The 11,050-nt window shown below is 34.4% G+C and overlaps 1 long non-coding RNA gene across 1 annotated transcript; it reads left to right on the top strand.

Annotated features, from left to right (window-relative positions):
* The first annotated feature begins 206 nt into the window (after nt 1-206).
* On the top strand, nt 207-9,261 carry LOC143044533 (uncharacterized). Its single transcript, XR_012968703.1, has 4 exons — nt 207-313; nt 1,029-1,099; nt 4,853-4,922; nt 6,064-9,261. It is a non-coding gene; the product is annotated as an uncharacterized LOC143044533 (long non-coding RNA).
* Nucleotides 9,262-11,050: the final 1,789 nt, after the last annotated feature.

Below are 11,050 nucleotides of genomic sequence, written 5' to 3'. Positions count from 1 at the left end.
TCTTCTGTCTATTTCTGATGGGTGAATTGTCCGCAGATGAAATCTTTTGCATTTCTACAAAAAAATAACTTATAACATTAAAACCGTATACGTGCTTTGCAATACAAAATATTTTCAGCGCATGTATTGTAAAGGTCGCGGTAACGGAACGTCATAATAGAAGAAACGTTGTCAAAGTGACGACATCTCCTATTCTTCACTACACAGTTTCATCTGTCGGAGTAAGCATTGATTTTAATAGAAGCAAACATACAGTGAAATATTTCAATCCGTGTATACGAAAAATTATAGAAGAAAGAATGAAGAAAGATCGGTAAGATTATTTTACATTAATTTATGCTAATTTTAATAGTGTATGTATATTAAAGAAATATATGTATATTTCAAAATGTTTCAAATAAATTACTTTATTACCATCATAAATAGTATAAGTAGAAAAATACGCAGCCTAACAAGGATAGCTGAATTAAAAAATGTCTATTTTGCTAGAATATCAACAAAAGGATGCTTAAATTATCTAGTGAAAAAAAAAACAACAACATAAACAGCACTTTAAACTTTGGCCACAACTAAATCAAAGTGACAAATTCATGTAGCAAGATAATATAATAAGAATAGTATAAAAACGATGCCACTACTAGAAAGTATACAATTAAGGATGATAAAAGATTTTTGGATTTGACCGGGAAAAAGTCAAATAAATTGTCGGTTATTTAAAACTGTGGTCAAAAGTATACAATGTATTGGCTTAATTCATTATAAAAAGATTGTTTTATATAAAAATAATGATAAATATAATTACTGATTAGCAAAAAAAACCTAAAAAGATGTCTTGAACTATTGGTCTACGAGGTAGAATGTCTCCATATTTGTCTAGCAAAGAGTCTCGTATGACCCCAAATTAAAACATAATACCTCAGTCATACAAAACATCATTCTTTTATACGGTCTTATTCAAGTTGTGATTCCTTCCTTTTTTTTAGCTGAGCAAATATCAAAATAAAAACTTTATTTTTTCTCTTTTGTAGTGCATGTAGTGATAAAGTAAAATATATGGCACCTACAAAGCAGGCTGTGCACAAGAAGACGATAGAAAGAAGTAAGTTTGCGGAGCCACTTCATTGAAAGTTATCCCCCGTTCGGTTCATTTGATCATCCGGGAACATTTTGTTTTAATTGATAATCGTCTTTTAATTTCGTTTTGAAAAATAATAAGGGAGAGCTTGATAAGAACGGAATTCCTATGCTCTTTTTTTTTATGCCCCACCTACGATAGTAGAGGGGCATTATGTTTTCTGGTCTGTGCCTCCGTTCGTCTGTGCGTCCGTCTGTGCGTCCGTCTGTGCGTCCGTCCGTCCGTTCGCTTCAGGTTAAAGTTGTTGGTCAAGGTAGTTTTTGAAGAAGTTGAAGTCCAATCAACTTGAAACTTAGTACACATGTTCCCCATGATATGATCTTTCTAATTTTAATGCCAAATTATAGTTTTGATCCCAATTTCATGGTCCACTGAACATAGAAAATGATAGTGAGAAGTTCAGGTTAAAGTTTTTGGTCAAGGTAGTTTTTGATGAAGTTAAAGTTACATCAACTTGAAACTTAGTACACATGTTCCCTATGATATGATCTTTCTAATTATAATTCCAAATTATAATTTTGACCCCAATTTCACGGTCCACTGAACATAGAAAATGATAGTGCGAGTGGGGCATCCGTGTACTACGGACACATTCTTGTTTTAAGTATTTTGGTTTTGGTGCTGTAGTTTAAATCTGTTTTTTGAAATAAGGGTAACACATTTTACATTTCGTCACAATTGTTTACCTGGGAAATGGTACAAAATTTTTTCGAGATTTTGAAATGAATGATCTACAGAGCGGCTTTACAAAACGTTCCGTGCAGTTTAGATTCTACTCAAGCATTTCAGCATTCAGTTACTATTCAACATATAATCTCTTTGGTTCCATCATTGTGCTAACACCCCCCCCTCCCCCCCCCCCAAAAAAAGTTTGAGTTTGAAAAAATTAAGGGTAATTTTCACATGTCTCTACGCCAAAGTGACATGCAAATCCTGAGAAACATATTATCTCACTTTCTCACTTCATTCCTCAATCAGGAATATTACTAAACAATAAAGGTGCACAATAAAACCGAAAGCATATTTCGTAAAAGCACTTTTGGAAATGGTGTTTTGTGTCACTGTGTTTTACTGCATGTTTTCAACTATTATATATGTAAGACTCAGATCGACGTCCGGTCTCTAATCGCCATCCTTTCTTCAAATCGACGTCCAATGCTGACGTCACAATAAAATAAGATTCCAAGTCGACGTCCAATTTTTTGTTTCTCTAATCGACGTCCAATTTTTTGCTTCTCTAATCGACGTCCAATTTTTAACTTCTCTAATCGACGTCCGTTTTAATGGAACTATGGAAAGATCCAAACGCTTAGACTCAGAAATTTTTGGCAAACATGCCGTATTATTCGGAAATACATCTAAAACAAATGAATAAAACGGCCGAAATTACAGAACTAAAACTTGAATTGTCCGAGAGAGGAGTAAAGACAGCTGTAGGTTAATATTTTTACAACCAAAACATAGTATATGTGACAAATAAAATTTATTAAAACATAATTTTTTAAATGTGCTACAGATGTTTACAGGTTGTAATATCAATTTTGTTGTATAATATAAGAGCTTGCTTATTAAAAAAAATGAGATGTGGTGTGATAGCTAATCGGACAACTATACACCAGAGTTGAAATGAAGTGGATGTAAGCAATTATATAACCCTTTACCCTTATAGCTTGCTGTTTGGTGTAAGCCAAGGCTCCGTGTTTAAGGCCGTATTTTGACCTATAATGGTTTTCTTTTATAAACTGTGACTTTGATTGAGAGTTGTCTCATTGCCACTCATACCAAATCTGCTTATATCTATAGGCAACCGTACGTCCTTCAACAATGATAAAGTCGGCAATTAAAGGCCACCACGACATGAAACATATAAAACAATTATTATATTAAAACTAAAAACTGATTTAAAACAAATAAATTCGAAAAACAAACATGCAAGACATAAACCAACGACAAAGGTGAACCACTAGACTACAGACAAATAAAATATTTGGCTGGGTTTAACATATTTGTGAGCGCCTAACCTTCCCTTAACCTGGAACAGTGGTGTAACAGCATAACATAAAAACATAATGCCAATTTATTTTGTACATTTTTCACTCCAGGTGTAAAACTAATGAATTTGTTGAATACTAGACTATCTTACAGAGTTCAAATTATAATACCCTAAAAACAGTTGGTATTTTCTCCTTCATTTTGTCCATTGTTGAAAACTGAGTGTTGCCCAATATAAATGTCGTTTTGTTTTCTTTGTCGTTGGGTTCCTATATCTATATACGTATACTCACATGCCATTTATCAATATGCATGTATAAGTGTAAGTGCAGCAATTTATTATTTTATTATTCATCGATATTGGAAATCAAGACGACTACAATAGTTATCGAAGGTACCAGGATTGTAATTTAGTATGCCAGACGCGCGTTTCGTCTACAAAGAACTCATCAGTGACGCTCATATCAAAATATTATAAATCGGACGTTGGACGTCGATTAGAGGGGGGTCTCATTGGGGGGTTCCGATCCAGGATCCCGCTTACTGTTTTGTCAGATTCCCGTATCCCGCTTACACTATGTACGTAAGCAATTCTCATTTTTTTGTCATTTCCCGGGTCCCGCTAGACCTCATTTCCCGTTTTCACGACACAATAATTTGACTTTCCCGTGTCACGCTTACCAAAAATCGGCAATCCCGCATCACGCTTAGACCCCAATGAGACCCACTTAGAGGACCAAACGTCGATTTGAGAATGTGACGTCATATTAGAACGTCGATTTGAGGAACAGACGTCGATTAGAGACCGGACGTCGATCTGAGTCTAACATATATACCCCAATTCAAATGCATTGATCTTCAAAAAAAGGAGGGTTCCACCACTGATATGCCTGTGCTATGTCTAGAACCTAACCATATATGGGTAATGATCAGTAATACTTCATGTTTTTCTTCTTTTGGTAAAGTGTTGATGCAAGTTTCTAAAAGAGGGACGAAAGATACCAGAGGGACAGTCAAACTCATCAATCGGAAATAAACTGACAACGCCATGGCTAAAAATGAAAAAGACAAACAGACAAACAATAGTACACATGACACAATATAGAAAACTACAAAATAAGCAACACCAAAAACTAGGGGTGATCTCAGGTGCTCCGGAAGATTGAGCAGATCTTGCTCCACATGTGGCACCCGTCGTGTTGCTTATGTGATAACAAATTCGGTAAATAGTCTAATTCGGTAGGTCACATTCATGAAAGAGAAGGGGATTGTAGTAACGACGTAAGGAACATATCCGATATCATTTGTGAAACGGTTATTCCATAACGGTCAACAAACTCGTGATGGCGTCCGTAAAATTTACGAAGGGATGATTTCAACTTCACCATTTGGAAGTTCATAATTGGAAAGCTGAAATCATCTCATTCTAAGATAGTGTATCTTTTTTGTGAACAATTTTTCTCAACTCGGAGCTTGACATTGTACAAAATATTTTTAACCTATATTTTGACTTCTATTTGTCTTTTCTTTCTTCTTTTTACTAGTATTTGTTTTGGTGCAATTTCATCATCTCATTTACATATATTCCCAACTCATTTATTCAAATTGTAAAATCGAAAAGAAATAAACAATGACAATGCATCAGACAGTTTTAATAGGTGGATTGTTTAATGTGAATCAACATACTACACCATTAACTAATACAAAGCTTTGTGTATTTTGTAGTCGGATCAAGAAGCCAAAAATTCAAGATTGAGTATGATACAGTGGAATACGTAGATAAGACAGGAAATGAGTAAGTTTTGTCTAGTTTTGTTTTATACACATATGGTATAAGAGACAATAACAAATACAAATCCTTTTTAAAAAAAAAAGTCCCAAAACCATTAATAAATACCGTATTACCACATTCTTACGTCAATGGTATATCTTCGACACAAAAAAAAACACCCCGAAACCGAATATGAAATTTCAAACTAAATGAAATTTACAAAAGCAAGCGACACTGATTCAAACCTACAGCACAGAACAGACGATAAAAACAGGCAAACGAACACAATGCAGTCTAGTGCATATAGATAAATTGTATAATAACTTAAGGTGATACCCAACACTTTCACTAAAATTAATTTGGCTCGTTTAATTTTCATAAGATTTTGTCAAAGTATTTACTTTGACACTTTAACAAAAATATAAAAATTTATAAATTTTTTTGAACCAACCCTTTTGCCAGAAAAATTACACTGGTTATATAGCAATTTGACAAACACCAATTTTGATCATTGAGAAGCTTCATATCCCTTTTACAACACAACGTAATTAAAACGTTAAGCTGACTTTACAGAGTTATCTCCCTGTGTGTTAGGTACCACCTTAAAAGAAATATCGGAAACAAGAAATGCATGATAATAATGGTATACAGTGAGTACATTCCCCATTTCCATTCTCAATTTTACATTGCAATTCAACTGGAAGTCATTGGTTAACACATGTAGGTCAACTTATTAATTATCCTCTAAAAATTATATATAAATGGATGGTTTGCTTTCAAATTCGTATTGTCACCACTTCAGAATCATAAACTAGGAATGACCATACTTTATGTTCATTGGCGGATCCAAAGGGGGGGGGGTCCGGGTGTTGGAACCCCCTTTTTTGGCCGATCAATGCATTTGAATAGGGACATATAGTTGGACCCCCCTTTTGTCCTGGGTTGGGAACCCCCCTTTTTTAAATGGCTGGATCCGCCACTGATGTTTTAATGGGTTAGTAAAATGTAGTCACTACTTGCTGATGTTGTGATAAGAGTCCAGTTCCATACAACTGATTTATGTGAAAAAATTACATAATGTACTAGTATCATCTATAAGAAGCGCTATTTTATGTAGCGAATCGCTATAAATTGCATTCAGAACAAAAATAAAACATTGTTTTAGATTGCTTGCCAACTGGAAGTGTTTAATTCAAGAAAAAGAGGCAGCAATCCAAACAACCTCGACCAAACTACAAAACATGCAACCAAGCAAACTTTCCGATAATAGGCTCAGACAAGAAATAGAGCAATACATCGATTTCATAGAGGCTGACAGACATGTCATGAAGCGATGCATGCACAATCTACAAATCTCCATGAAAGATAGGCTTCATTACTTAGGGAAACAGAAACAGTTTTTTCTTGATAAACAGAAAACCCTGAAAAATGTTTACAAAACAATTGAAAAGAGCAATCGCTCAAGAATTCCAAATCCTTTTTCACAATTCATTCTTGACGTCAAAAACGAACATTACCAACTGTTTAACGAGCAACTTCTGATTTCATCAAATGGTGTCACAAACAAGTATAAAAGACAAATGATCGAAGCCAACACTGTCATTGTTGGTGACACCATGTTATATATTGGGAGAACTGGTAGAACAAATCTAATGACACCAATTCATGAAAATATACTAGAATCCGACAAGTGCATTATCGGCGAGTGTGTTGACTCTTGCTGCACTTGCCGTAGGTCCGAATCAGAACTTAGTTTTCTGAATCATGAATATGAAATTGGGTATAATATGTTTAAACTATCTTTAAAAAGCAAGGAAACTGAAAATTATTCTAGAAAGGAGGCGACACAAAGGAACGAGCCCCAAAAGCATGCTAAGAGATCAAAAATTCTTCTTCCAGTAAAACTGCCGCAATTGGTAGCTATTAACAAGAAAATGAAATACGAGGAAAAGTCTCCCTCTACTCCAGTAAAACTATCACTACTGCTTCCAAACAAGAAGATTAAATACGTGGAAGAGTCGTACTCAGAGACTCTAAAACGACAACCATTGTTACCTAACAAGAAGGTAATATACGCGAACGAACTCTCTGACACTTCTCTTAAGCTACCACCAGTGTTACCTAATAAAGAGCAAACATGCATGCAAGATCACCCCTTCACTAATCGCCCTGGTACTCCAAAACTGCTTCCACCATTACAGAACTTGCCACAAAACAGCAAAAAGACATTAATTGTAAACAAGATCAGGGATGAAAAGAAAGATAAAAGTAAAGTTATGTCAACAGAATCAATATCTAAGCAAGCACCACAGCAACCAGCTGAGGCAACATCTTCCAATGAAATTTTAGATATGAGCCCAGAATTAGGTTCTAAAAGGTCAAAATGGAAAAGTCAGTATAGAACTTTTAGGCTGCAAAAGACATCTCATAATAATTACTACGCCAGTAATAGAAAGTACCGATTTTCCAGGCTGCATGTTTCATCTGGTAAAAAATGCTATATCCCTAAAAGCAAAAGTGATAAAGTAAGCAAAATGGTATATGAAAGATACTGCACCACAATAAAACAAAATAGGAATGTAGGAAAGCAAACAGACAGAGAAAAAACAGACAGATACCCAGAACCAGATCATATTCATACATTGCCACGAAATATTAAAGAGACATATATTGTAAATAAGATCAGGGGTCAAAAGAAAGAGAAAAGTAAAGTTATTCCAACGCAATCAACGTCTATATCAGCTCCACAGAAGACTGCTGAGATAACAGCAAACGATGGAACTTTAGATAAGAACTCAAAATTAGCTCTGAACAGAGTAAAATCGGAGAATAAGTTTCCAACTATAAGGCTTCAAAAGGCATCTGGTGAAGATTGCTTCATCTCTGAGAGAAAATACCACTTTTCCAGGCTACATAAGTCATCATGTAAATATTGCTTTATACCTAAAAGCAAAAGTGACAAAGTAAGCAAAATCGTTACTGAAAAATATTGTACCACAAGAACACAAAAAAGGAATGTCAAAAAGCAAACCGGTATAGAAAAACCGGACAGCTACCCAGCTCCAGATCAAATTCACAAGAAAGATAAAAATGAAGTTGTGAAATCAATGCCTTTATCAACACCAGAGCAGACTGATGAGACAACAGCTTCACATAAAATGTCTAAATCAATACAACAGCAGGCCGATGAGACAAAAGCTTCCAATAAAATGCCAGAACCAGCACTAAAGCAGACTAATAAGACAACATATTTTAAAAAAATGTCCACACCAGCACCAGATCAGACTGTTGAGACAACAGCCTTTAATAAAATGCACAAACCAGCACCAGATCAGACAAATGAGACAACAGCTTCACATGATACCACAAGAAAACAAAACAGGAATATCAGAGAGCAGACAGAAGGAGAAAAATCGGTCATCAACTTAAAACAAGACCAATATCTTACTATGATAGGTATTACAGTGGGTGATAAATATCCAACTGAAGACATCTTTCACAAGCTGGATGATAACGAACTGATAGGGTTTTATCAGGTGCAAGAAAAATATCTGTTTCCCGTCATCAAAAATATGAGTGACATCAAAGTGATAGAATTGTTCAAGAAATTGCACGACCAGCATATTGCAGTCATTCAAAGTATAAGTAATACCGTAGATGACACTCAAAGCTCGAGCTCAGGGAGTACAATTATAGATGATTTTCAAGATTCAGGAGAAAATGGTGGTACATTGAAATCAACAATGAAAACATTTGTTAAAAAACTTATTCCAGATTGCATAACGAACGTTAACCAGTGTCAACCAACAGAAACCCTTTCTTCAAATTGGCAATTTATAAAAATCCTCCCTGGAACGAATTTCAAGACACAATATATTCCTATGCTACCCAATTCACCAAGACCAAAAACATCAAACACTAGACGGAAAAGATATGGCCGAAAAAGGGATGAAAATAACAATCCACCAGAATCTTAAAAGGCAATAATATTTTGATTGTTTGATACATTTCCACTTCAAATTTTCAAAAGAAGATCTTCAGTGGATACCTCCAGTTGTGAGAGATATTGCAGGTCTGGAAAAATGTTGAGGATAATCAAATAAAATCTAATAGTGTGACACATTCATGCTTCATATTTTCAAAAGACGATCTTTGGTGCAACAGTTTGATATACTCATGTGAATCTTTTGTGTAACTATGTCTTGGCTTGCGCTGTACATGCAAGTACAATGTTCCTAGTCTGTTTTAGCGGCAATGGCATAAGAGGGTTGTAACATAGTTCAAGGACCAAATTGCAGACCTACGTGGCGAAAATATATATAATTAAATATCCAGTATAAAACAGCAGATTGAATATATATATTTATGATATCAATAGCAACTGTTACAATAGAAAGACTATCATATTGCATATATGTACATACTATTTTTGTATATAAAATTAAAAAAAATATATTTCGTCAATGTGTCAAATTCCATTACACTACCTAAATATATCTAAAATTTCACTAGAAACCTAACATTAGGAAAAATAATAAAAGCTTATGAGCCAATACCATTAAAAATTACATTGTATGCAGGTCTAGATTGGTTGAGTAGTGTTCAATGCTCCCCTTAGCAGTTTTGTGCTATTTCGTAACAGTCAGTTTTTATTGGTGTAAGAAAGCCAGAGAGCCTAGAGACAACCATCTATCATTGGTAGGAAAACATGCAGTCCCAAGTCAATTAAGTTTGGAGTCGAGATCACCTGCTACATGCAGATTTGCCACTTACAACCTTAGTGTTGATGAGCCTTTGATACAATAATTTGACTACATAAAGCACTAGCCCACCAAGGCCCCTCTACAGGTATAAATAAAAAAAACACTTATCTAATAGTTTAGTACAGGTATTTAAGGAATTAATATATTAGAGGATTCTTTTAGATGAAATCATGTCTTTTTCTTTTATAAAACAATTTGAAGTGAGCTAGCTAAAGTAGGAACCATATTCTCACAATCGAGTTTATAAAACCAGATTCAATCCACCATGTTCAATCCAACATATCGAGCTCTATAAAACCAGGTCAAGTTCAATCCACCATTTTCTACATTTGAAAATGCCTATACCAAGTCAGGAATATAAACGTGTAATTGGGGAAATAAGACAGAAACAAAAAACGACCTATTACAAATTTTACTAGCCAAGACTGGAATCTCTACATCTTATGGTAGAGAGAACATTGCTAAATTCTAAGAAAGAGAAGAAACAGATAATACACAAAAAAGACAGCCAATGATATATTGGAAGTACGCTCGTTCTAAGAGTAAAGAGGAAACCTCAGATTTTTTCTGCATTTGTTTCACACTTAGTATCAAACTTGGTTTTAAAGTTTCCAAAAATTTTGAAGATTAAAAACGCCTTAAAAGAATACAAAACAGACTTTAAATCATATAACAAGACATCAAATTGTTACTTTGTTATTTTTGGAGACAATTTTTCGCAAAATTACAAATTGTGCATGTATTTAGATTTTTGTTTTAATTCAATGGATTTTTTTCATTTATATACATGCAAGTTTGAAAAAAGGAAGGCATATAAAGAAGCAATTTCGGAAATTTCTACAAAATGAATACTAAGTCTTGTTATATTAGAAGAATGTAAATTCTACGGTTACTTCAAGCTGCATTTTCACATGAGTGGGTTCTAAGGATAACGTTTGAAACTTGCGGAACAACGTCAAAATCGTCGTTTTATTTGGAACGTCCTGTAACGCTGAGTGGCACCAATACCGTGCGTAACGTAAATATATTCCCTGCTTAGTCCATTATTAGCCGTATTTTGTGCTTTATAAGATTGTTCGTTTTTTTCGACTTGTCACGGACATTGTAATTAATCAACAAAACAAGACACACATAAGCGTAAAAAACTGCAGCAAGGAAGCTAAAACTTAAAAAAATAATCAAGAAGTTAAATATATGTGGTTCTAAAATTCTGACAAACATTGTATTTTTGGGGAGGGTGAAGGTTAAAAAATCAAAAGATGAATGGTCGATGCGTAGTTCAAAAGTTAGTATTAATATGTAGTAGTATCAGTGTATAATATCTACACACAATTATGACGGGCTCAGAGGGGTCTTGATCCCGAAATCCCGAGCTTAAAAACATGAAAT

Source organism: Mytilus galloprovincialis, chromosome 9 (genome assembly GCF_965363235.1).
Source record: "Mytilus galloprovincialis chromosome 9, xbMytGall1.hap1.1, whole genome shotgun sequence".
NCBI classification, from domain to species: domain Eukaryota; kingdom Metazoa; phylum Mollusca; class Bivalvia; order Mytilida; family Mytilidae; genus Mytilus; species Mytilus galloprovincialis.
Note: the sequence above shows the minus strand (reverse complement) of the source record. Positions and strands in the feature narration are given on the sequence as shown.